The following is a 25,128-nucleotide window of genomic DNA, read 5'->3' as shown; positions in this document are numbered from 1 at the left end:
AGACCGTCTGGGGGGTTGGTTGTATGGGCGAAGATCTCATTAAATGTTGAGATACGCATGCAAGCCACTGAGTCGGAGGACATTCTATGGTTGACAATGGGAAAAAAAATAAGATAATAACCCACTTGTTTAATGTATATATAAGACCTAGAAAGTCAAACGTGGAGTCTCCTGAAATAACTCTACTAGACAAGCTACTCAAAAAAATTCCAATAGGTGAGACAATTATGATAGGGGGTGACCTTAATTGTAACTATGAACCTATAATTGGATTCGAACATTTAGCAGAAGAGGAAGACCGAATGAGAACAATTCCTTACCTAACAATAGAAAAAACTGTCCCAGGCACAGTGGCCGCACTGCAAATCATGAGCCTTACATTAAACCATGGACTGAGGGCATGCAATGGCAGAGTGGGTGAAGTCAGCCTTAATCTGGTTACTTTCCAGAGAGGCAACGTAACTTCAAAAATAGATTACATTCTGCATAGTATAAGCACATGGGAAAGACTAGCGACCTTTAAAATTGATAAAAGAAGGGATAGCGATCAATTCCCGCTAATAATTGAATTCAAGGCACACTTCTTAGATTTGGACTCGAAATATATAGAACATGATAAAGTGAAGTTACAACCCACCCTCAGTAACAACAGAAGGGTTGTAAAATGGCCAGTAATACTTGGCAATCAGGTCACTTTGATAAACATTTACAACATATTTTCTGATCTCTTGGAGCCTTATGCAGAAAATAAACCTAGTGACATTCCTATTACGGCCATCCACCAGTCATTGAGCACTATGTTAAGACCTGTCCTGACTAAACAGTTACAGAATAAGCACATAAAGGAGAAGGCCCAAACCACCCCTAACAGTCCATGGTATACTATCAAATGTAGAGAGAGGAAAAGAGTACTGGTAGAGGCACTAAAGCAAAAAAATCAATTAGCCATACAGCAGGCAAGGGCCAGTTATAAGAAAACGCTGGCTATTGCCCAACGCAACTGGGAGGACCAAAAATGGCAAGACCTGCTGGTAGCAGCGAAAAGCAATGATGCAAGAACCTTTTGGAAAATAGTTACCCATGGTAGCAAAGAGGGGATATTTACTACAGACCATCACATAGACCCCGAAACATGGGTTAACTATTTTACATATCTTTACTCTGACCCTCCCACCTTCGATCTCTATCCCTCAAGACACAAAACCCCAGTGGCTTGGGGTATTTTACCCGAGTTACAGTTTAGTCTGGAGGAGACGGTGATTGCCATTGAAGCAATCAAGCCAGGAAAAGCCCCCGGTTTGGATAAGATCCCGGGGGATCTATTCAAACATAGCATAGAAATCTGGGCACCTTATCTAAACCTTTTAAGTAATGCTATAGCAAGGGGAGGCCCAATGCCCGAGACATGGACAGGGGCAGAAATTATCCCAATCCACAAAAAAGGATCCAGGGAAGACCCAGGGAACTATAGACCAATTAGCCTCATAGACGTCACACAAAAAATTTATGCTAGACAGATCCTGAATAGAATCAATATCTGGATAGAAGAGAACAGCATAATGTCTATATACCAAGCAGGCTTTAGACAACAGACCAGTACAGTTGACCAGGCCTTTAGGCTATTGACAATAATGTGGAAATACACTAGACTAAAGAAAGGCCACCTGTATATCGCGTTTGTGGACCTGCGCGCAGCCTTTGATCTGGTGCCGAGAGACTCCTTGTGGGCAGCATTAGGAAAACAGGGCATGCCGGGGAACCTCCTGGGCCAGCTGGAGAGGCTACATGAAAATACATTTGCAAAGGTCCGGTGGGGGCCAAAAGGAGAGTTGACAGACCCAATACCTATCAAGAGGGGGGTGAGACAGGGCTGTGTGCTCGCCCCAACTCTTTTCTCTTTATACATCAATGATCTGGTTCATCATCTGAAACAAAGTAACCACGACTCACCAAGATTGAATGATGATCCAGTCCCCGCCCTCCTTTTTGCAGATGACACCATCCTATTGTCTCAAACTCCAATGGGCCTGCAAACTCTACTAGATAAATTCAGTGAGTATTGCAGCTTGAAGGGGTTAGAAATAAATGCAAACAAGACTAAATACTGTTAACCCTCACAAAGCACTCAAGAGAAACACTTGTATTAGAGGGCAGGCACTGGAACGAGTTAAAAATTTCAACTACCTAGGGATACTGCTTGATGCCAAATTGTCATGGGCGCCGCACATCAACAAAGCTGCTATCTCCTTAACTCATAGCTCTATGGCAATCAGTAAAAATTACAAATGTTCAAGGTCGAGTACTGTGTCACCAGTATTCGAGATCTACAGGTGCAAAGCACAGGCCGCTGCTCTGTATGGCGCAGAACTCTGGGGATTCACAAAACTAACTCCATTGGCCACTCAGGAAAATAATTTCATGAGGGGGATATTGGACCTCCCTCCATCGACTCCGCTGATTCCCTTAGCCCATGACACTAATATGAAACAAATAGGCAAATTGGCAGCCCTGAGGCCCCTGCTCTACTGGTGTAGACTTTGGACAACCCCTGAACTGATCCAATACAGGCAAGCCTTAATTGAGATCATGGGCTTGGACAAGACTATTTCCCTCCCATGGCTTTATTATATCAGGCAAAGCTTTTACAATTTAGGGCTGAAAATCTACTGGGATGAACCGCATATACTCACAACCCAATCAAAGATCCGACTAAAGCAAGTATTTTGGGACTTCATCTTTAATAGCCCTCTTCATAGCAAGGATTCAGGTAGACTAACCTTAAGTTTTCTGGATTTTAAACCACTACCGAGCGCTGAGGAATGGATTGATACCATTCAACCTAGACGAGCAAAAGCTTTATTTATGAAGTATCGATATGGGATTCTCCAGGTCAAGGCTTTTACCTTCAAATGGGGTCTCCTGAATGGGAGTAATCATGAGGCGACCTGCCAGCTATGTAATATGGAGACTCCAGAAACGACGGATCATGTCCTTTTAAATTGCATTGCCTACGATAAACTAAGGAAGAAATGGATCCGACCCATCTGCAGGAACGTTGGAATCAGGAACTACAATGAAGCTGCCAGATTTTTGAGATCCAGCTCGATACCATATGTTGTTTTTGGTCTAAGCCGGTTCTTAATAGCAATTTCATTCATCAGAGACAAGGCGGGCCTGAGGTTGTAGGCGCTCTAATTCAGGCAAAACTCCCAAAGTCAACCTATGGGTCCTGAAATCGATAACTGGGAGTCACCCTCTGCAATTCAATGGCCTTGGGACCTATAATCGGCCAAGGATATATCTAGCTCAGGGGACACTGTCCATGCCCGGGAGGACCGTAGCTACTGGGAGGTTGATTAAGTTACCTAGAATGGTCATTGTCACCTATGAAACTTGTTCCTGGATTCTGATATTTATTTATTTTGTATCCCAAAAAATCTCCTCCTAGTTAGGCAAACAAGTGCCTGATGGCACGGGAGGTAAATTTTATGGGTTTTACAAATGAAATACTGTAATCGATTTTTACCTACTGTTTTTAAGATCAATATCAGATAACTTGTTTCTAGTAGATAAGTGAATATTTGCTGCTGCTAGAACAATGTGCCTTTTTGCATCACTCGATCGTATATGACCTCTAAGCAATATAGGCACGTAAGAAAGAAAGGAATCGTTGGGCCCTAGGGATTGTTAATCACTTTCTAAAAATTTGTCAAATAACCCCTCACGTGATGATGGTATCTATATTGCTAAGATTGTAGAGGCAACTTGAACCTATTGGAGGCAAATAGTCATTCAAAAGCATATATCCTACTTTCATAATGGTTACTTTTTGAGCTAGTCTATAGTTAATGATACTACTAGCAAGATAGCAATTTTAACTGTTTTTGTATTAAGGCTTATACTTTAGGGGTATTTTATACAATTTTATAATATTTATATGGCGATCTGCATGATGATGTGTACTGTATATTTTATAGTGTTTTAGTGATTAATTGTTGATTTTTTAATAACATTTATACCCATAACTCGCCTATTTGTATTGTATGGCCCTGAGGGAGCTTTGGTCTCGATCAGTTTTTAGTGTTTCTTTGTCTTTTTTCTTTTAAAAAAGTGTCTTTGTTTCTTCTAGAAATGTAAGAATTTTGTCAGTATGCTTTTATGGTATTGTTTTACCGAAATAAAGCTGTAAAGTAAAGTAAATTAATACATACATTTAAAGGCTGACTAGCTGACTAGCATGTATTATTAATTAGACATGATTCTGCAGTCTTGTGGGAGTCCCAGTTTTTTATACTATATATATATATATATATATATATATATATATATATATATATATATATATATATATATATATATATATATATGGCTTTGGTGGGGGGTAGTATAGCCCTACCCTGTCCACTTATATCATTTTTTTTGCCTAACCTCGGGACAGGGGACTGAGTCCCCGAGTCCTGTGATGGCTGCCTGCAACATTTTTCCTCATGGTATAGGCATCCAATCAGACCTTGCTCCCACAGGAGCAAGATGGTCCAAGGGTGATAAGGCCGCCACGGCCTGACAGAAGGTTCCATTTTTTTAAAATTGGCTTTGAGAGGCTCTCTGGAGTGTCCTTCCAACTCAAACGTCCAGCTATACAATTATTTTTGGACTTTAATATCTCTATAACCACTGTATGGATTCACACCAAATCACCAAAATGCACACTTTGTGGACCAAGATCTAGCATTCTGGCAACATTGGTGTATTTCTGCCCTGTAGTCTTTGCAATATCAATTTCCAAAACAATTAGCTTAGGGCATGAGCTATTGTTACTTGAGATAACTATAAATGCCAAACTTGGTGTAATTCTGTCCAGCAGTTCAGGCTGTAATCGTATTCAAAATCCTTATGGGAATTGCATGCGTAAAAAGCGTTTTGGTACCCCCCTTTTTCTCTGACACTGCTCAACGAATCACTTCCACACAGCAGCTGAACTGACTGTCATACTAGTTTTGAAAAGTTCGTGAAGATTCATCAAATGGCAACAAAGTTATTGGCAAAACAAAAAATGTGTTTCCTATGAACACTAGGTCCTAACTATACTAACTATAACTACCGCCAGTAGGTAACATATATATATATATGTTAAAGTATTTATAATTTGTGAATTAAGAAACAATAGTAAACTACAGGAGCTGAAAAGGCCACACACAAGCATTGAGATTCAGAAATGACCAGGAAAACCCGTGATGCAACATAAAATGCACATTAGGAAATGTAATTTGTTTTGCTTAACAAAAATAAAGTGAGCCAATAAACAAAAACATCTGGTATACGTATTATGAATTTAAGAAGATTGGACGGTTGCACCTTTTAATTTTGATAAACCTTTTCAGATACTACCAAGACTAAATAAGAGGCACCCTTGTGGTAGTCCAACATGCCTACATTCTTAATACAGACTCCGTGCCTTCCAGCCGAAGGGCATTTCGCCAACAGCAGTGCAGCACCTAATTAAAAAAATGTTGGTATTGTACGGTCAATCATTAGAAGGAAAACACTTTATTACCAGCTTCAATGCCAACGGAAGAGAAAAGACTACACTTTTTTACCAGCTTCAATGGCCACAGAAGAGAGAAGACTATGTCATGCAATCTCTCTTCTGAACTTACCAAATGGCACATGGTTGGATCCTGAGCGTAATGTTTGGGCCCACATTGAGTTCAATTGGGCTAACATTTGGGTCATAAATGTATTGTGGTGAGGTAATTAACTCTGGGCCATTAGGACATGTGAGGTGGTTGTTGGTTTATGTGACCTACCTCCGAAGCTTGTTGGATTATAGTCGGCTAGCTCCTTCCGTGCACATATTAAATGTCAGTCCTTTCAGAAAAATAACATATGCTTTACAGTTGCTTTATTAGTAGGGCAGAGATCATGATTCGTAAAAAACAAAACAGTAACATTTACAATTATTCTTCAAGCAAGCATTTTTTCAGAGTTTTATTTGTTAAATGTTATCATTTTGTATCTGAAGTATTAGATATGTATCTGTTTATCGCTTTTAGTTTTATACTGTCACTTTCTTCATTATCTTTGAATGAGTCTTCTGGAACAAACGGTTTATCTGTGAATATATCTTATGATGCTGAATGATCTCTAGTAAGTACAATTGACCACCATAGACACAATTCTATGCTTTTTAGTATGTCTATTTTTCTATTGCTGTAGAACAATGCTCATTATAATTCAAGCAAAACACAATTCGTGAGCATGAACCAGAAGGCACTACAGGTGCAAACGTTCACTGTACAGGGGGCTTCAGAGTTTCAGCCTTTGATTGCTTAGGCATTAGGCTTTAAAACAAACTTGTTATGGGCCCAGCAAAGACACAAAAGAGTATACACTAATACTCAGATGTGAAAGCGGTCCCACACTATAAACACAGTACTGTGGGATATTTATATCACTGAAGTTTACAAGATGATAGCAGTTCTGGCAGCAATCCTTGGAGTAAATATGTTGGGCTACCAGAAAATTCCCCACATGCTGAAGAGAGTAAGTTGTTTCCTCAGAAATGTCCTACTTCTGTGCCGGCACCTTACTATCGGCCCTCAGGCTGCAACGTGGGTTGAACCCCATGAAAGGTGTGATCTGCCTCTGCTCAGTTCTTCTGATGAGGAAGCTACATGTGAACCCACACGCTAAATTGGACTTAAAGCATCTCCTTGATTACGTGATCATAGAAAAATTGTGACCAGTAGCTGGATAACACTTGTAGAAAAATATCCTAATAGTGATAGGTTGTGATAAACACTTGGAGAACTGAAGAAAACTGAATGCGACAAGTTCCGCAATCCCTAAGGAGAACTATTAGCAGACGAAAATAATGTAGTTTGTTCACTGTACGAGAGAAGGTTCCCTGCTACTAGATTATTTGTATCGCACACACATCATGCACAGTTTGGTTATCAATGATATAATTTCAGATGCTGCAGTGATGTTATCAATGACATAAATATCTGGTCATGAGTAATGGAATATGTGAGTTAATTAGTAGTGCACATGAGGGTGCGAATTATAGTTACATTAGGGCACAAGTTATAGTTACTTGAGATAGCTCTAACTGCTGAATTTCAGTGTTTCTTTTGTTTAAAACAGTGTGTTTAACTGACATTTTCACCTAACTATAACGTTGTGTTAACTTTTTGTATTTTCAGTGGATTTCTAAGGTTGTTTTTCTAAAGTAAAGTAACATCTTATTAAAATTCCTAACTAAAACATCACTTAACCTTTATTTTTTCAGTGATTCTCTTTGTTTTATTTGGCTTAAAGTTAGATGTCCTTCACCATGCAACACCTAGTGGGCACCCTAGCCTCTACTGTGGCCAGACCCTGCGTCCAACTGCCTGTGGGATCTCATCCCCCTTTTTTTTAAATATATAAAATAGTCAATGCTGGCTTATTCCCTTTATCAGAAGTTCAACACATCAACAAATAAAAGGCTTATTTATTTACTTTCTCAAAAAGTTAACAATAATTATAAGAAAAGGTATATTTTATGAATACACATATTGCAATGGTAAATAATACTTATTGTCTTAAATATATTGACTAAAGCATTTTTTTAAACAATCACAGATGTGTGCTTGAGTTTTTTGACATTTTTCAGGCTACAAAAGGCAGACATAGAACCAACCAAAAGTGGTCCCTGCACTCCAACTAAAGAACTTACGGTTCCAGTTCAAAGTACTTTTAAAACAATGGTAAGCTTTCCTGGGTTCATAATTTCAGTGACCCAGGAGACTTGCAGTGATTTTTTTTTAATGTTGCTGGTGGTCTGCTGTGCTCCCTGCAGCCCTCCACCTTATTTAAAAAAAAATGCCCCTAGAGTCAGGGAACCACCAATATAATTAAAAAGCCCTTGCAGGGCATTATGGGTACCTCTTTGCCTGCAGCAGTGATCAATACATGAGTATCACCTGCAGCTTGTTTATTATTCCTTTAATTAGTTTTTTCTTTCTACTTAGGATGTCTCACTCCCACCAGGACACCCACACTTTACTAACACTTTGGGCCATGGGGGGAACCCCTTTGCCCCTGCAGCTCCTGATATCCGACCGTTGTTATTTTTTCTGTGGGTGACTCCGTGCTGCACGGAGCACCCACACACCTTTTTAGAAACTTGGGGTCTGCGAAGGGAGCCTGTCGCCCCCACAACCCCTGTGGGCTCTAGGGCTCCCCAGGCATCAGATTTCCTGCATGTGGCAGGAGCTAGCTCTGCTGCTATATATGCACCCAGGCGGGAGCAGTGTTTTTATCTGCTACTGCCAGATGTGAGCAAAGCAGCATTTCCTGCCAAGGAGAGTGCAGGCAGGGAATTCGATTTACACCCATCCCATAAATCAACATATCGTCCGTGGGGGCGGTGTCCTGAGGCCATAAAATGGCTTGGGGAGGCGGGAGGCTGGATGTCCCCTCCCCCAAAAAAATAGTTGTGTCGAATCCTCAGGCCCTTGCCCACCTTGGGGCTTATATTTTGACAGGACAGAGGATCTACAAATCCGCAATACCATTACAAAAGAAAATTACGTTTTTGACACCAGGAGGGAATCCCAAATCTTATCTTTAGATCTGCTGGACCCAGAGGTCCTTGACTCCTCTATATATACATCCATTTTTAATTTTAATTTCTCAATAACTACTGAACAAATTTACATGACATCACAAAAAGCACACTATCTGGGTGAAGATCTAGCTTTCAGACAAATTTGACACAATTCCACTCACCCATTTTTGCTGTATCACAGTTCAATTTTCCTATGGAAATTGCATGGGGAAAGTGCATTTTGGGACCCACTATTTCTCAGCCCCCCACCTGACGGATCACCCAGAAACTTTCCAGCAAGAAGTTGAGGTGGCTGAGACTTTTTTGGGATAGTTTCATGAAGATTAATCAAGCAGCACCAAAGTTAGTAGCAAACAAAAAAATCAATTTCCTATGGACAGACATTCATAACTATAACTATCCAGCGTTGCAGTCATACGTATATAATATAACCATTAACATCTCCTACATCAGTTGCACACTCTAGGTATCCTCTTGCCCCACATATACACTGCCATTCATTTTCCTTACATTTGGGTTATGGGCCAACATCTGCCCAAAAGTGCCTTCTAGGAAACCATCTGTTCCTAATGACGGTAGTGCCACATACCATTCACCTGGTTTTAATCAGTACAACTTCTGTCTCATGTTCCTTCTCTCAATGCCCTAGCATGCAGTTACATAATATATTGTGTTATTTGTTTAAACTACCTCTGTGGTCACTCATTAAAATGTTTTCCTTAGTCAGGGCTGTCATTGATCTATCTTGCTAGATTTTGTTTAGTTTGCTTGGTCAGAGCATGTTAGCACCCTTTTGATTCAGCAGTACAATACTCAGGATTCTAAGCTCAAATTAAAAAATCCCTTCACATGCACACACCCAGGATTCCCCTAAACTCAAACTATACATTTTCCAAAGGTATAGTGAGAGCACAAAAGGCTTTGGTAGATGTTCTAGAAGAGAACTCTCAAGGATGGTGACTCTATCCAGCAGCTTGTTGAGCTCCTCATCATTGCGGATAGCCAACTGTAGGTACTGGGAATGATGCAGGTCTTCTTGTTGTCCTAGGCTGGTTGCCAGCCAGCTCAAGGATCCCAGCAGTCAGGTACTTTAGGACTGCACCCAGATAGACTGAATCACCGGCGCCATCCTGTTCAGTGTAACTTCCCCTACAGCGCATCCTGTGTACACGGCCCACAGGAAACTGCAGTCCAGCTTGGGAAGAGTGGGTCTTGGCCTTAGCGTGAGCCTTTCTTCTTAGCTTTCCACATCCGGACATATCAAGTAGCTGTACAAACTCCCACACAAATCAAAAGAAAAGTTCTTGAGCATTATGCGCTCTTACATGCAGACCTGGAAACTTTTCAAAAATATATACAGAGTGAGGAGGGGCGGGGTTGAATGTGGAGCACTATTCGTAAAGCACTTAGATCCCTCCACCAACAAAAAACCTCATGAAATGGGAAGATTTAAATACCTCTAGGAAAATCATTCTTTTGTCCTGATCACCCTCCCCCCCCACAATTTTAGACTGATGCTGGTGATTACTAACTCCGGACTTGCCCTAGGTTCTGTTAACCAGGGCAAGTGCTTTATCCTCTAAAGGTATTGTAGACGGGTCTCCTCGACCGCGTCTTGTAATTCCCTGAGCTGGCGCCGTTCGCGCGCCTCCCTCGATACACTTCCGCGTTCCCATATTACCATGGGAACGCCACCAGGCGATTCAGGCTCGGATTTCCGGGTTTGGAGGAGAAAAGAAACGACGGACTCAAAAGAAGAGGAGGAGGAGTTTCGAGGAGAGCCGAGGAAGACGGAGGACAAAAAGACGCTGGACGCCGAGAAGGAGGTGATCCACCCTGAAGAGACGCGAGAGACCCAGGAGGCAGATCCCACTCGGAACCGAGACGAAACGGCCTACAAACCCCGCCACGACTCTGGAGGGTCGTGGCTCAGCAAGGTACGGTCTTCTTAGGACAGCGAACCCTTAGAAGAGCTATAAGGGCACGGGGAAACGAGGGGAGGGTCGGAGGTGGGTCAGGAGAAAGGGAGCACCGGTACAGCACTTAAGAGAACTATGGGACATAGCTCTGAGAGATAAAAAAAGAGAGCGTCCCGAAAGTACCTGAGACCCACACCCTCACGGCTGGACACTTCCTTTCTATCCCTCCACCACCAACCCCAGAGAACCCTTGCATGCCAACCCCTAACCCCCCCCCCACAAAGAACCCCACAACCGACTTACCTGTGGTATCCCCTGTGTTCTTTTTCCGGTATCCGCGAGAGACGAGACGAGCTGACGTCCACCAAACCTAGAGGGAGAGAAAAGCCAAGACGGTTAAACGATAAAGGAAGAATCAACCAAGCTTACGGTCACCGCAATACCTCTACATCACTTGAACTGTACCATCCTAATATATAAATAAATTCACTCATCATAGCTAAGGCTCAGACTCCTCTGTACCGCCAGTAGCCTACCACAGGTATATGCTGATTGGTATAGTTCTAATTGATAATGACAGCATACCTGCAAGTCCCTAGTATATGATAGGTAATGAAGGTTTAGGGAACCCAGTGGCCTTATTGCACTTAAGTGTGCATTGTTGTGAAGACTGATGTCATTTTAAATGTAGGCCATCCTTGCAGGGTGGTTTGAAAATAAAACTGTGTCCAAATTTGACCTTGGAATAAAAGCACTTCCAAAGTCCAAGACTACCTTTTTATTACTTATAAATCACCCCTAAGGTCTGCCCTAGGTGCCCTAAAGGTGGTGTGCATAATTATAAAAACCAAGGATAATATAAAGAATGTTTTTTATACCCTGGTAGGGAAAAACAGTCAACGTTGTTTTTCCCTACTGTACTGCTAGTAGCACCATAGGGTAACAAGGAAAGGACTTTATTAAATTTAAAAAAAAGTCTACCTTTGGATTGGAGCTAGCTAACTATATAATTAAAAATATCAAATTAATAGTTACATGAATCCCAACAACTTGCCAAGATCACATTTAATATAAACATTACAAGAAAGTAGATTTAGAACTTACTATCATGCGTTACTTAATGAAATCCTGTTGCAGCCTTTTCTGACTGGTCAGCTTTTGAGAGCCTGACCCAAGTTGCTCCCTAAAAGGTGTGAAGAGGCCTAGGGCTGCAACATTACAGCCATTTGGTGGGAGGAGATCTTCTTCCTCGAGAAGCCAGAGAGAGGAAGGGGACTCAGTAGATAAGCTGAACTTCAAAGGCAGGAGCCTCTATAGAAAACAGATGTCACAGACAACCCCAACTTCCTTGGTCTCTAGCCAGTTGGGAGTCACCCTAATTAGTTTAGGAGAGGGGCTGGAATGGGAGTCTAGTCAGTTGTTAGGCAAACATCTGGGATGGCTTTCACAGACTCATCTGACCTCCTGGTCAGCATCTGTTGCCCTCCCCTGTGCAGCTCTACCTGTTGCTTCTACTGCTTCTGCCTTGGGCAAACTGAGAGCCTGCTTGACTCTCAGTTTGAGGCCCACCTCCACCCACAGGCTCCACCTGTGCCTCATGCCTAGTGGACTAGTGGCCATCTGCAAGTATCTTATGTCTCTCTCTACTCCTGCCTTTACTTTTGTTTTTACTTCTGTAATTATTTCCTATCTTTTCTTCCTTTTTCTCCAATTATCTCCTTTCTTTCCCTTCTCTGTTCCACGTTTTTCCCCTGTGCTGCTGCTGCCTCTGCAGCCACGCCCCCTCCCCTCCAGCAAAGTGCTTTTCCCTCCCTTCCGCCTCCCAGCTGACTAGACCCATCCGCCTCCCTCCCCTTCCTCAAGGCACCAACTGCGCAGTGAGAGGGATACTTCTCTGACCTCCTGGTCAGCATCTGTTGCTCTCCCATGTGCAGCTCCACCTGTTGCTGCTGCTGCCTCTGCCTTGGGTGAACTGAAAGCCTGCTTGACTCTCAGTTCGAGGCCCACCTCCACCTCCAGGCTCACACCTGCACCTCATCACTGCTGGCATAGTGGCCATCTGCAAGTAAGTCTCTTCTGTCTCTCTCTACTTCTGCCTTTATTTCTGTTTTTATTACCTATCTTTTATTCCATTTTCTCCCCTTGTCTCTTTTCTCTTCCTTCTCTGGCAGGCGTTTTTCCCCTGCATCGCTGCTACCCCTGCGGCCCCCTCCCAGCAAAGCACTTTTCCCGCCTTCCCTCCCCCCAGCTGGCCTCCCTCCCTTTCTTAATGGCGGCCGCTGTGTGGCAGCACAGTGGGCGTGAGCATGCAGCATAAGCGCCTCTGGCGTGCCAAAGGCAAGCCCGTCTGTGCCCATCCGGGCCTGGCCAATTCCAGCACCATAAACCCTGGTTCTCGCCCCATTTGCCGGTTCGATGCCAGCACTCTATGCACCCTCAACCCGGGAAGTCTGACACTCACTCGCCGAATCTGCACCAGCACCCTCCAAGGACCACCTCATGATCCCACACCAAGCACGGACGACCTCCTTAAGTGTAAATTCCTCAACACACACTTCCTCGTCAAGCATGCAGTAGAAGCCTGGGACCTCCTCGACTCAACGGACCTGAACGTCACCTTCTTCAAAGAGACATTGATCACCCCCACCGCCGCCCCAGACATTGCCACACCCATCCCAAACAACTACAAAATCATCCACAAGGACAGAGCCAACCGGCCTGGAGGAGGCATTGCCATAGTCTACAAGAACAACCTCCGCCTGACAACCACCATCGAGTCACAGTCTCAGTCAACCTACGAGCACCTATACTTCCAGATTCAGACCAATCCAAGCACCTCCCTCTGGGGCACCCTTATCTACAGGCTGCCTGGACTCTGACCCCAGTTCTGCGAAGACATTGCTGACCTTGTTTCCCCCCGAGCACTCACCTCCTCTGACTACATCTTACTCAGTGACCTCAACTTTCACCTTGATACCCACGACGCCCCCAACACCACAAACCTCCTGGACAACCTGACAACTCTTGACCTCAAACAACTCGTTAACGTCCCCACCCACAGAGCTGGACACATTCTTGATCCCGTTTTCTCAGCAGGGGACAACATCACCATCTCTCACATTTCCGAACACCATTGGGCCGACCACAGGTGCATCCAACTTACCTACACAAAGGACACTGCACGTCACTATGCTCCCCATCCCCCGGAAGACGCTGGGGCAAAGTCAAGGAAGCACAACTCAGCAACGCTCTCAACCACTCCCTCCCACCAGATACAGTGGACGCAAATGAAGCCACACAAAATCTACACCACTGACTATCAAACTGCACTAACAACATAGCCGCCCTAAGGAAAACAACAGGATATCAACAGAGCAAAACACCTAAATGGTTTATGGCAGACCTACAGGAATCCAAGCATTCCGCAGACAACTGGAACGGAAATGGAAGATCAGCAAATCAACCGAGGACCGTACAGCCTACAAGAATACAGTCACCATGCACCACCAGAACATCAGAGCTGCCAAAAAAGCTGCCCTTCAAACATGCCTCAATACCAGCACTCACAACAGCAAAGACCTCTTCACCATCGTGAAAGAGTTCACGAACCCTGTGACAGACATCTCATTCATCCCTCCCTTCCAAGACCTCTGCAACGACCTCACCACCTTCTTTCACTGAAAAATCCAGGACATCTACGAAGGCTTCAGGAACCAAATCCCACCAGCATCGCTCACCACCACGGACCTAGCACCTCATCAGAGACTGAACTCTTGGACCCCAACACCAAAGAGGACACCCAAAGACTGATGAACTTTATCCACTATGGAGCACCCTCAGATCAGTGCCCTCATCATATCTTCAACCTGGCCAGCACCACCATAGCACCAGAGCTCTTCTGAACTATCAACTGGTCCTTCGAGACCGCCACCTGCCCTTCGGACTGGAAGCACGCCGAAATCAACCCGCTACTCAAGAAACCCACCACCGACCCTAGGGAGCTGAAGAACTACAGACCAATCTCCCTGCTCCCTTTCCCAGCCAAGGTAACAGAGAAGACCATCAACCAGCAACTCACCAAATTCCTCGAGACACACCATGTCCCGGACCTATCCCAGTTGGGATTCAGAAGCAAACACAGCACTGAAACTTCACTCTTTGCAGCTACCGATGACATACGCATCAAATTGGACAGCGGAGGCACGGCCGCACTCATCCTCCTCAACCGCTCCACTGCATTTGACACCATTTCCCACTCCACCGTCTGCAACAGACTACACGATGTCAGCATCCAAGATAAAGCACTGGTTTACTGGTTTGGATCAGGTCTCCTTCATCACCGGAAGAACTCGGAGTGTCAGACTACCACTGTTCATGTCAGAACCCAAAGACTCATGCTGTGGAGTGCCTCAAGGATCTCCACTCAGCCCGACACTTTTCAACATCTACCTGGCCATGCTTACCAAGATCATCAAACAACAGGGGCTAAACATAGGGCCCTACACTGACGACGCCCGACTGATCCTCTCCCAGTCCGAGGACTCTGCAAATGCCAAGAGAAATTTCCACAACGGGATGAGAGCAGTCGCTGCCTGGATGGAGGCCAGCTGCCTCAATTTCTAGTTTGACAAGACAGAGAGCCTCGTAATCAGATCCATCCCTTCTGCCTAGAATGATTCCTGGTGGCCCACCGCTCTGGGAAATGGCTCATCTCCACAGACCACGCAAGCAACCTGGGCATCTTCCTGGACTCCTCTCTTTCCATGACCCAACAAGTCAACACTGTCTCTTCATCATGCTTTCATACCCTCTGACTCCTGTGGAAGATTTTCAAGTGGATTTCCTCCGACACAAGTAAGACAGTACCCAAAGCACTTGTCACCAGCAAAACGACTAAGGCAATGCACTCTATGCCGGCATCACCAAGAAACTTTAATCAAGACTACAAAGAGCCCATAATGCAGCAGCCAGACTCATCCTGGATGTCCCCCAACAGCCACATCTCCTTCCACCTCAGAGACCTACACTGGCTCCCAGTCACTAAGCACATCACATACGAACTCCTGAGCCACACCTTCAAGGTACTGCACAACATAGGACTGGCATACCTCAACCATTGCCTCGCCTTCTACGTACCCAACAGACATCTCTGCTCCACCCAGCTTGCCCTTGCAGCCGCCCTCAAGATCCGGAAAAGCACAGCAGGAGGAAGAGCCTTCTCCGACCTGCCAGCCAGGGCATGGAACACGCTACCTTACAAATCTACGATTGATTGATTGACAGACACACATTCCACAGAGAGACTTTTTCCATTTTGATTTTTGGGTGAATGTTGCATTCCGGGCTAGAAGTTTTCCACACTTCACAGGATGTGGTCATACTGGAGGGAGGTAGTTTAGTTTCTATTGGTTAAGATGCCCCCCTCCAACACACCCAGAAATAAAGGATAAATAGCTCAGCTCTGCAGCGCTCACCAGATCACTGTCTGGAAAAATGAAAGAGAAGAAGGACTGCCTACTCGACCCCTGGATTGCAGCAAAGAGAGAACTGCACTCTGAAAGTCTGCACCTGCTGCATTCACAAGGTTCCATAAATAAAGGACTATGCCTGACTCTAAAAGAAAAGGAGTGGATCCATGACCAGAAACAGGTACACAAAGTTGAAGAAGTTGCCTGAAGAGAGGATACCCCAGCTGACCAGTTGTAAGTGGACTTGTCCTGGACTGCGCAAGTGTATTGTGGGAGAATAAGTCCCAGCCCCCAAGGGGCAACCCAGAATCTCTGAACCCTTTGCCAGTGCTAATGGACACTTATCCCCCTAAAGGAACCAGGAAACAGCAGGCATACCTTCAACAACCTCACTGCACACCTTCAACAGAGCCTTGCCACACAGCTTCATCCGAACCGATGCAGCACGACTCAACTCAATGCAAGACCTTGCATCAAGGACCTTGCAGCACCTTGGAACGATGCCGGCTGATGCAAAGCCTTGCAAAGCAATGCTGTGCTAACCATGCACAAAAGGAATAAGGTACAATAATTAGCAGGCCTGCCATGGTCAAGTGTCTGGCTACGGCTCCATCCCAGTCAGCCTGAATGTGTGACTTTGTCCCAGTCCAGCATGACTAGATACCCTCAGTTGGGGCTTTGACCTTTTGGCACGGTTTTTACCTAAATCTGTAAAAATGTATTGGTTTTCTTTGTCATTTTGGTGTCATTTTAAAGATAAAATATTTCTTAGTTTTATAAATTTGTGTTGGATTTCTATTGTGTTGTGTCGTTTGCTTATTTACAAATTTGGTGGTATTATATGCTTTAGATACGTCAATCTCCTAAATTAAGCCTAACTGCTCTTTGCCAAGCTACGAAGGGTTGAGCAAGGATTAATTTACTGAGACTTGAATGGACCTATTAGTGAATGTGGTATTATTACAAGCTGAAGGTAACCTACTAATAACCCATTTTCCCACAATACCCATAATGGACATCAGCTGTGCAGAGGCCCCTCACACGAGCTGGAAACCCACTGTGCGCAAGGGTTTCCAACTAATCTGGTGCTCACCATGTGATATCATATCAGCTCCAAAACGGGGGAACATGTGAAGATAGCTGATATTGTGTGACACACATTGTCACTGTGTGAACTGGTATATCTGTACATGATCTGTTAATTACATCCCTCTTTTCAAGACACGTATGCTCAGCCACATACAGATGCTTATGGAGGAGGGTCAGAGAGAGATTGTAATATACATACAAAAGGTATTTCCATAATGCATCTCTTGAGGAATATTTACTGGAGATCTGTTCCTAATTCGAATGTCTTAGGATATCAGTGCTTGTGTACTGCTGGATCTCCTCTGAATGATTGTACTTCTGCAGAGAGCAGCGCTATCACAGCCAGTCGAAATATTAATTACTCACTGTCACCTCTTGTCACATTAAGGGCACCATTGCTAATGAGCGCTGTCTATGGCTGCTCTCCTGCGTGGATAAATACAAATAACAATATATCTGGATGCTCCCTGAGCACTGGGACCTTATCAAATATCTTTTAAGCAAATTCCAATAATACAGAAGTTGTGTTCATAAAGTCAGCGCGTTCTGAAAAAATCCTTTTCAGTGTGACTGACAGTATAATCACACTGCTGGTTGAATGCAAGACACCGACGGGAACATTGTATTCTAAGATCTTTCCATTGATAGAGACCGGCACATTCTTCTCAATAACATATTTATTAAATCTTCCGGACATTTAACCTATATCAAAATGATTTTAAGTCAGAAATGGTGAATGCATGCATTTGTGAATACAGAGGCTCAGTCATATGACACTGGTAGAAATCTCAGAAGCCCAAAGTGATGTAACAGTGTTGACTGCTGTGAGGTAAATGTCAAAACATTAACCTGGGCCATAATGTAGACCACTGCATCAACTTTGGTACTACTCCAAATCCAACAACAACAAGGTGATGGTTGGATACTTGAATAAATCTGAGGCACTGGCAGTCGCTTGGGGCTGCATGCCAGTCCATCATTTTTCGTCCACCAAGCCATTCTAGACATGGGCCCGCCATTTGCAAATCAGTACTGACAATGCTCCTCTTGAGAACAGTCCTTCCCAAACTAACAGATAAGGCCCCCTCCAGAACGGACTAAAAGCAACCCCAGAGCAGTTTTGTTTTATTTTCCTACTCCAACCCTCTCGGCCCGAGGTTAAGCAGAGTCCTCTAATTGTGGACCCTAAGAAGAAGGCCACGGTCTGTAAAACCAACTCCCTCACATCACACAATCTATTTTCTTCCCCCTTTCTGATTTCCTGACCCTGATCCCCACCCACACCCAATCCCTTACATCACGTAGACACCTAGTAAAAAGCTGGACGCGTCTACCTTCGGTCACACGACAAAAAAGTGCGTACAGAAATGCCCTTTGCCTGCCAACAGTACAACATTTAGAGGGTGACAGACTTCTCTTCTCTCAAGAATTACCCTTTGCTCTGTTTATGCAAGTTAAACAAAGCATAAATCATTAATCTGCTTCAAATTTGTGCCTTATATATGTACCAAATGCTGTTGTATTTAAATGCTAATTTACTGGCATATGTATTTCTTATATACTAAAGAGTTTTGTAAATTATTAGATCAGGTTTTCTCTATCTTTTGCAAGCAGAGTTTCCTTCTGTACTCAATATTTGCTTTTTTAGTAAAGTGCTTCTCTTTTTATGATTCGTTCAAAGTATCGGCATCAAATGTTTAGCTTTCTTGTTTAAGCATCGGGGACATGGATTCACAAAAATGCCCTGGGAGTGGATTCGATTTCACCTACTCTTTACTCTTTGATGGAATCACAGGATTAATTATTTGCCCTACCCCTAACCCTTGAATAGTCTCCTTTTACTTACTGAGGGTTGCTGCTTATCCCACCCAGCTGTGCAACACAGCCGGGTTGGAGAATCTAAGTGAGCATGTCAGTTTGGCCGGCCACACTGACTTGTGCACTTTAGTGTACTCCGCTCCTCCTCCCACATCCAATGGCCTAGCCCGCCCCTCCCTGCACACACTGGCCGAGCCAGCAGCTGAAAAATAAAACAATCAGGCGCGGCTCCTCCGCCAGGACGGAGGAGCGCCACCCCCCCATCCCACCACCAGCAGCGGCTGCTGCAAACCTTTTGCTAAAAATGATAATAAACCACACTTGTTATCGTTTTTAGTCAAAGGGGTGGGGCCACAGTCTGTTACGAGCACTGAGGGGAAGTGCACTATGAGTAACCGTTTTGTCATCCTCCCTCACTTCAGTGTCAGGATCTTCATACTCCAAGAACAGAAAGGGGAAAGGGGTATCTACTCTCTACCATGTGCCATTCAAATTACCTCCCACTGGTTCCAGCACTCAGACTTTCCCCACACAAGAGATTTTACTACTACACACTTGGTAGATATTCCCCGCACATACATTCATTCAACACGCACATGGAATGTCAGGACAAGGGTCTGGAAATCACACTAAAGCATAACTTTACACAAGTAAGATCAGTAGACTGCACTGTTCTTTGATGCAGAGAAAAAATTCCGGCCAACAAGGTCAATACTTAACAAAGCATGCTAGTTTGTCATCACCACTTCATCTGATGAACCTAGGACATAAACAGTAGTTGCATTTTGGTTATGAGGATGCACTAGGTGTGCCCCTTTAGTTTATAAAATAGGATGTAAACCTTGCATTTCTATAGCTGGGCCTAAGCTTCTCTGTACATGCTAATTTAGCATGGTTGCATGGCAAAAAAGAAGACACTAGTTTTACAAGCTATCAGGCACTCACGGCAGGGGTGCACATCAATATGCTGTGCAGGGAACATTTCCCTCCCAACATTGTCTAAACTTCTTTAGTAAATAGTCCAATTTTATGGCTTTGCAAAGTCTAGGTCAGACCCACAGCACACACTCAAACTACATTCATCCACATATGTCCCAATTTCACAGCTCCATCACAACCTCTTCTATGTCTCCTTCTACAAAATTCTGCCAAAACTCTCTTATTCAAAGGCCATCAGAATCTGTATGCCAACCGTTCATACCCCCATAACACTGTCTGCTGGTTCTTCAATCTCCCCTCTGGAACTCAGACAGTTTCACCCAAGTTATGATTACCTCTGCCTCAGGCCACCTCCTACAGCATCTCTGCCATGCCTCAGGGTCCATCCCGTCCATTCCGTCAGTCCCCTACCCTTCAGATAGCTCTCAAACGTTCCTCTAACTTAACACATGTTCTAACCACTGCCACACTCTGACTACCATCAGCTCTTATGCGAGCTCAATGAGCTTCAGCTGTAATACCTCTGTGACTTAAAGACCCCTCAAACCACACCAGATGGCCTTTCCAGAACCTCACCACTGTCCCTCAGATCTTTACCCTGTATGGTTTTCTTCCTTTCGACTGGCACTAAAGAGACTTTGACCTCATATAATCACCTTCTCAGACCCGCTATCAACACTAAGCACTAAGCACCTTGATATCTCTCTAACTATGACCACTAACTTTTTAGAGCATGTAGGCTGGTGTCATTGGCTCTTGGAACCTCCTTGTTAGTCCATTACCCCATAGCCAGTGCCACTGGCTTTCTGAATCCCCTTGACAGTCCACACTGGCCCTCAGAATCCTCTAGACACTTCCATATGCTAATTTTAAAAGCTCATCTACACTACCTTTTAGCTGGCCCTCAAACCTTGAGGCACCTTTTTTTTGTCAGCACCTAGAGCCTCTATACCAGTGTGCAGACTACCACCCCTTTCATTACATTTTAATGAGCATCTTCTGGTCCTTTGAGGCCCTCACTTAACTCTCTGAAACTATCTTTTGGACAACCGTGTGCTGGCTCTCACAGTCACTTGGCTAGGCCATGAACCCCTTTGCACATCTTGACATTCAGGTCTTCCTCTAGCACCCGGTCGGCTTTTGTATTATCCTTCTGACCCTCAAGTACTGTTTGCCAGCTTACACTTTTGACTATCTCCTGTAACCAGAGCCCTGCCACCCCTGAACAGTTGGTTCATTCCTTTGCCAACCCTCACAACCCGTCTGTTGTGCTTTAAAGATCAGAGAATCCCTAGGTCAAATCAGGATCCCCTGAAGGTATTTGCCCCCATCAGTTCCAAAATAATATTTCTTTCACCTTCCTGACCCAGTGAGCTCCTTGCTCAACTTATTGCTAAGTCAGGGCATTGATCCTCACATTTTTGAGGAGGCAGTAGTTATTTCACTGCAAAATGAAGGACCTGAGGATCCCTCTGTTTTGAACAATTACCGTCCCATCTCCTTACTTTCTTATTTAGCCAAGATACTAAACGCACATATTGCCCAATTTCTCTGCTCATTCTCAGAGGACTCCTTTTTACTTGTTCCCCACCGGGCAGAATTTCACCCTGCCCACTCTACAAAAACTGTTACACTATCCATAGATGATGATATGAGTTAAGGAGCAGACAAACAATTGGCCCAGGCTTTAGTCCTATTGGGCTTATCAGCTGCCTTTGACACAGTAGATTATGATTTTCTAATCAAGTGTGTTAAGGCCGTGAGTCTACAGGGACCAGCATGAGTTTAGATAAAATCCTTTCTCTTGATTGCTTCCAATCGGTCAGTCTTGCTCCTTTCTGATCTATCAAGGTCCGGCTTAATTGCAGAGTACCTCAGGACTCTTCTCTGCCCCTGCATCTCTTCAACCTCTATATTCGCCCACTGGTTCGCAATTTACGGAGGCGAGGGATGAAAATATGCAGCTGTACCAATGACATGCAGTTACTTTTCAACATTGATGACACAACTGAATCCACAGAGTTTTTTCAGAGCACTATGTTATATATCTGTGATTAGATGAATCATCATCAGTTGAAGCTGAACTCTGACAAAAACTGAAATTGACATGATTAAATATAAACTGCGTAGCTGAAACCCTTCCTTCTGGCCATTGGAGATGGGCACTCCTCCTATCCCTAAAAAAGCAGTCAAAAGCCTGGGGATTCTTGTTGATGAAGTCCTTTACATTAAGTCTCATTTAGGCACAGTGACATCGTCCTGTTTCTTCCAGCTCTGGACAATTGTAAAAATTTGGAAATACTTCACTCTCAAGGCTATCTTTCAGATTATGAATGTGCCAGTTATGTCCCAGATTGACTAGGCTAACTTCCTCTAACTGGGACTCCCAAAGGGGCTAAGTCAGAGGCTGCAGCTTGTTCAATCTCAGTCAGCTAGGCTGGTATGGCACCAGCCTAAATACTGACACATCAAGCCTCTGATGATAAAATTACACTGGTTTCCAGTTGCTCAGAGGACCCTGTTTAAAACTGGATGCATCATCTTCAAATGCTGAAACAGCAAAAGTCCAACTTTTGTGACCTCTAGAATCCGGAACTACATTCCTAAACATAATCTTAGATTAGCCCACCAAAATTTATTAGAGCTCCCCAAATTTAACAGGAAGAGGTTGGGTGGAATCAGTTGTGCTGTGATTTCCCCAAATGTATGGAATTCTCTTCCCCCACACTTTAGAGCTACAACTTCTTATGCAAGCTTCAGACTTTATTTAAAACATTACTCTTTATTTAGGCCTATGGCTAAGACCTTGGGTCTTTTCTGCCTCTATGCTGCCGCGCCATGAACACTTTTGGGTGTACATGCACTTTATACATATATTGTAGCATATCATAACATAATATAACATTTTGGCTGACATAACCCCATTATTGTCCTCAGAATACCTTGCTTGGCTGTCTGACTTTTTCTGTTGGCTCTTAGAGACCATCTATCAGCCCACAGGTCACTTCTTCATGACCTCTGCTGGCCATGTAGGCCTTCCAGCCCCTTCTTCAACCTTTTAATCCCATCATCCATCCTAAAACTCCTCTGACAGCCAGGAGTTTCACAGAATACACTATTGGTCTTGACACTCAGAGCCTCTTCACTGGCCTTCCAAACACTTCTGCCACATACGTATCTGGATTTCCCTTCAACTTGCTCTTAGATTTCTGAAAACTACTCATGTGGTGCTGTTATTACCATTGTTGGCCTTGTTCTCAGTGCTAATAAAGTTGGCAATCACCACTCTTTGTTAATCACAGCCAATCTGAAGGCAATCTGAACTCATTTTTCTGCAGGCTCCCTAACTCCCTGTCCTACTCACCAGAGTCTTTGTGTGATCCTGAGCTCCCTTTTGCTGATTGCCAGAGCCCTTTGACCCTCCTTGTTAGCCATTATTCATTTTTCTGACTTTAGTCCCTCTTAGTTTCTCGAACCTTTTCTGCCAACCTTCCCAGACCACAATCATTTTCACCCATCCACTTTCAGACCCAACTTCAGTGCTTCAATCAATCAGCCCTCTGATCTGCACTGAAACACTGAGCCAGCATAAGACAGCATCTACTATCAATCAGAGCACAAAGTGAAACAGTCCTGTTTTTTTATTCACTTTGCATGCTCAGACTGATTCAGTAAATATTCACCAGCAGAAGAAGCATGAATAAGAAATGATATCCTAATACATGTGGCTTGAAATCACATAAGCCTACCTTCTCGCCATTTCTCCTTCTACTCGCAGTCCTTCTATTCCATTTGGTCTTGATCTTCCTCCTTGTCCTGCTCCAAGTCCTCCTTTTCTGGGCTGTTTTGGTCCTACTGATCATCCTCCTGAGCCTGGATTACCTAATTGGTTTCCTGAATCTGGTGCTCCTGGTTCTATTACTTCCTGATTGTAGGAAAGACCTCCTTTTTGCCCTGATCACCCCCACAGTTTTTGGACAGGTACTGGTGGTTACTGACTCTTGGCTGTGCCCTGGGTGCTACTTACCAGTCCCAGGCCCAGTGCTCTGTGTAAAGTGGATATACAAATTAGGCTAATTATAATTGGCAAAGTTAACCTACCTATAAGTCCCTAGTATATGGCAGGGCATGTAGGTTTAGGGACCCCAGCATAGGTAGTGCCCCCATAGGTGCACCTCTGAGGTGCCCAGTGTCATTTTAAAGGCAGGCCTGCCTTGCTGGCTGCTTTGAAATGCAAATTCGACTTTGGAATTAAAAGTAGTTCCAAAGTCGTAAACGACCTTATTTTTACATATACGTCACTCCTAAGGTGTGCCCTAAGTGTCCCTAGGGCTGGGTGCCATGTAACTATAAGCAGGGACCTTATAAAAATAGTTTTATAAGCCCTGGTGAGGTAAAACAGCCAAATTCCGTTTCCCCTCATTGTAGTGAATGGCATCCATAGGCTAGAATGGGGAGACTTTATTTTAATTTCTAAAGTCCACTTAAGTAACAGATACCAGAGGTTTGGTATAAAATAATTGTTATAATAAATCCCACAACTTCCAGTTGTGGGACTTAATATAACTTGTTCAGGGAAAGAGTTTTACACTTCACCTAAAACGTTGCCAACTTCAGCCCTGCAGTGTTTCTGCTGCTGTGATCTGATTGGCCAGCCTCCGGCAGCCTGATGAGGTGTGAAGTGGCCTGGCTCCACACAAAGAGATGTGCCTGAGGGAGGAGATCTCCCCTCAGCAGATGGTGAGGTAGGAAGGGGAGGGCTGCCAAACTGGTCTTCAAAGGCAGAGAAGAACATTTGGAGAAACCCAGAAACACCCCCACATCCTGCAAACCCATACAAGTAGGTGCCCCTTGATTAGATTAGGAGAGGGCAGGTGAGGGGTGTGTTTAGGATTTTTAGCCACACCAGTGGGTGGGATCAGCCAGATGTAACCTCCAAAAATCACTTTCAGCCATGATGGATTTTTGAGGAATGTTGCTCCCTGGGATTGATTTTTGCCACACTTCCCAGGAAGTGGTCATCACAGGGGAAAGGACCCTGCCCCTGATTGGAGAACCAGGACCCCCCTGTTTTTTACCCAGGAGCAAGGATAAAACTGTCAGATCTGCACCCACACCTCAGATCCCCATCAGATTCCAACAAGGAAGAACTAAGGGAGAAGAAGGGTTGCCCTGCTGGACCCCTGGCCTGCACCTGGACCCTGCACTCTGAAGGACTGCACCAGCTGCACCCTTGGGCTTCACCACAAGAAGGACTTTGCCTGACTTCAACTGGATTCAA

Source organism: Pleurodeles waltl, chromosome 10, assembly GCF_031143425.1.
Source record: "Pleurodeles waltl isolate 20211129_DDA chromosome 10, aPleWal1.hap1.20221129, whole genome shotgun sequence".
NCBI classification, from domain to species: Eukaryota; Metazoa; Chordata; class Amphibia; order Caudata; family Salamandridae; genus Pleurodeles; species Pleurodeles waltl.
Note: the sequence above shows the minus strand (reverse complement) of the source record.